Source organism: Macrobrachium rosenbergii, chromosome 45 (assembly GCF_040412425.1).
Source record: "Macrobrachium rosenbergii isolate ZJJX-2024 chromosome 45, ASM4041242v1, whole genome shotgun sequence".
Lineage (NCBI taxonomy): Eukaryota > Metazoa > Arthropoda > Malacostraca > Decapoda > Palaemonidae > Macrobrachium > Macrobrachium rosenbergii.
Window position 1 is genome coordinate 2,582,135 of NC_089785.1, and position 3,739 is coordinate 2,585,873.

Consider the following 3,739-nt stretch of genomic DNA (forward strand, 5'->3'; position numbering starts at 1 on the left):
TTTCTCTTGGACCCACTCCCTCAGGGCTTGTCCTGACAGTCCCATGTCCTTTCCAGTGGACATATAGAACTTGAAGTCCTCATTTTGTTGGGTTCTGGATGTCGTAGACATCTTGAGATAACGCTTATATGGGTGTGACCCTTTAGAAAATCAATATGTCTGAAAAGACTCAAATTTCAGGGTGTCTGAAAAGACCCAAGTTTGTTCGTGATGAACTGGTTTCAATATGTCTGAATAAGACTTAGTTTGTTGATGATGAACGAATTTTAATATGTCTGAATAAGACTTAGTTTGTTCGTGATGAATTTTAATATGTCTGAATAAGATGTAGTTGTTCATGATGAACGAATTTTAATGTCTGAATAAGACTTGTTTGTTCGTGATGAATGAATCTTAATATGTCTGAATAAAGACTTAGTTTGTAATCTATTTCACACACGGACTCAGCCAGCTATTGCATGAATGTTGGGGTTTTTTGGTTCGCCTCATAGGACATGATTTGTTCGCAAGGAACTGATTTTTTTATTTTTGTCTCGTAGGACGTGTTTTTGGATTCACTCATGGACTTGGCCGGCTATCGCATGAATCTTAAGGCTTGGTTCGGGGAGCGTTTGCCAGTTCCTGAGAATTTTCTTGTATTGGTTTTGCCTCATAGGGCATGGATTTGTTCGCAGGGGGTTTGGTTTTGTCCCAGAGGACATAGAAAGTTTGGTTTTATTTCACGCATGGACAAGGCTGGCTAGGGCGTGAATTTGGGTTTGGTTCGGGGAGCATTTGCCCATTCCCGAGAATTTGGTTTTTCTTGTGATAAGAAAAAAATTTTCCTTTTAGGGGAGTCCCAATACAGGTTAGGTTTGGGAACTCAGTGAGCGTCATGACACTCTTAGAATAATAACCCCAAAAAAAAATAAAAATAAAAAAAAAGAAAAAAAGACGTAGTAAACTTAAAAAAAAATAATGCTTTGAGAGACACTGGGATACTGGCGCAGAGGGGGGTTAAGGTTTACATACTGATGCAAATTGGTGGTTTAGAAACCAGCCATTTTAGAAGTACACTTCTATTTATTTTTATAGAAGTGGTAAGTTCATCGTCGAGAGACGGATAAGTTAAAATTATATTATTTGCAAGTTTACTGATAAATGTGCATATTTTGCCAGCCTAATAATAATAAGAGCCTTTTCCTCCACCTAATATAAGCACAAAACTTAATTCTATTATGCACGGCAGCTGTTTGCCTAAGTCATGTGCGTACAAATTTGCCTTTCCTATTTTTAACCTTTGCATGAGACCAGGAAAAGGGTAATGTTTGTCTAGTCAGGCTCAAGCTCATTTGGTATGCACCTGGCAACAAAGGGCAATGACCAGAAAAGGGAATTTTTTGAAATTGGCCTGAAAGAACAATGACCTGTTTACGTTTATTTAAAGGAACCAAATAAACAGCTCAAGGTCTAAAATTTATGGCAATAGAAACAATGACCAGTTTCGTGACAACAAAAAAATTTTACTTATGAAGACTTAAATGGAAACGTTTTTATTTAAAGACAAAATAAATAAACATGCTTTATTTTGAGAGGAAATGAAAATTTTATGGAAATTTCTACACATTGATAAGGTGTATTTGGAGGGACACTGTTGGGAAAAGGGTTTAAAGGTAAATTAAACACAAACTTGGTTTCAGCCCATTTAAACAAATAAATTTGAGAAAAAAAAAAAAAAAGTTCCTTATGCTTATGAATGAAATACTAAGACAGGCGGTTATTGAATGGAAATGCTTTGAGAAATGAAATAAAATTTATCAATGTGGTGCTGTACAGGAGGTAAAAATGTGTACAAATGAAAATATGAAGAACGTTTATTTGCTTGGTTTGAACAGATTTTAACCTTTTGAGAGGATTTACACCTATAATCAAAGAAATTAACATTTGAGAAGAGAGAGGACCAAGAAAACTACGAGAGAGATTTGAGAGAGAGAGAGAGAGAGAGAGAGAGAGAGAGAGAGAGAGAGAGAGAGAGAGATTAAACTCTCTGAATTCCAGCTATGGGATCTAAAACATGTGCCTAGCTAAAATTCCAAGATGACAAATTGTCTGGATAACACAAGGAGGAAATACATGCACTATTTCCTTTTTTCAACACTTCGTAATTCCCTAGCTTACCTATGTGAAAAACATGCAAGCCCTCATGCAGGGGCTATCAAAACTTCTGTAACGGATACGGACTCTCTCTTCTCCATGACTGGCTTGGATGCATGTGCCTAACATTTCCCTACTTCTATTTTCAGTCACAATTTCACATCCTATCCTAACATAAAATAATATACTCACTGTGTGGAACTCCTTGACTGTGTGCTTGCGGATTTTATGCTAAAGGTTTGTTTCTTATCTTGCACCCAGCCAGCTAGCTTCGCTAGTCGCTGATATGGCAAGTTGCAGGGGGGGGAGGGTTCAGTTCTGCAACATTGCAGATTGCAAGATCTAAGGCAAAGGTCGCCATTTTTATGATTTAACCTGGGGAAATGCTTATCATGAGCCAGTTATAGACTCTAAATGAATGATTTCGTTACTTACCTCTATTTTTGTATAAAATCTGACTGCTGTTGATTCAGGAAATCATAAAAACAAGGAAAAGGGGGAATTTAACTGAGCTGAGGGCTCTACTCACAAGGTATTTGTAAGTAAACACGTTAGGGTAAGTTTAAAATTACATGTATTTACATGAAATGAACTATCAGAAGATGAAATGGACTAATCAGGCAGGCAAGGCCTGAGAGGTTAATTATAACTGGGAAAACTTGAAGGTATATCCATTGGTGTGACGATGCTGATACAAGGCACAGTCAAGAGAGATTTCCATGGCTAACAAACCCTCTGTAAATGGAGAGATTTACGAATTAAAAGCCAGTAAGGACACAGTAAAATATGCATAGGACAAGGCGAGCACAGAAGGTGCCAAAGAAGCCTTGAACACATGATTTTATGTAATTATTTAAACACAGGCATTTACGTAACACTGCCCTAACAAGGCAAGGTTGATATGGAAATACTGGCACTTAGAAATGGAAATAGGAAGTTTAGTATGAGAATTAAAACAGTGTGACTGACTGGAAGAAACTTTGCAACAGATCACTTTGCCTTGTAGAAGAGGTGGCTTCAGCGAGGGAAAATGCAGTGGAGGAGGGCTAAGGGCTTCACTGGTAAGAATACTAAGGGCCCCTACAAGATAGGACCATGTGGTAGAGCATGGCTCTCTGTAGGAGGGGGGGGGAGGGAATGGAAGGGGAGATGTGTCTCTCTAGCGTCCAGCTATGTCTCTCTCTCTTGTTTCATCAGTGAGGCCCTTATATGACTTGATTTCAGTAAGGGACTAGGAGGTCATCCACATGTAGATGGGGTTAGTGTCGTTTCCCCTATGGGCGTGCATCATGTATGACTCAAGATCCAGGTGTTCATGCCAGATGTCCTTTCTCTTAATCTGCATCACTGGCTCTATTCTGCCTCCAGCCATGCTTAGTCTCCTCACAACCTCATGTCTGTAAACAAAAGTTCTGCAGCGTCACATGTTCGAGAAGAGAAAATTGAAAGGGATATACAGAGTGCGATTAATGGATTAAGGGAGGGGCCAATATTGCTTTTGCCCTTCCTTGTCAGGCAACACCAAAATGCACTGTTGTATTTTGCAGCTTTAAATTAAGTGTTTGGTGGCTGGGATGCACTTGGAAGATATAACAATAATATATAT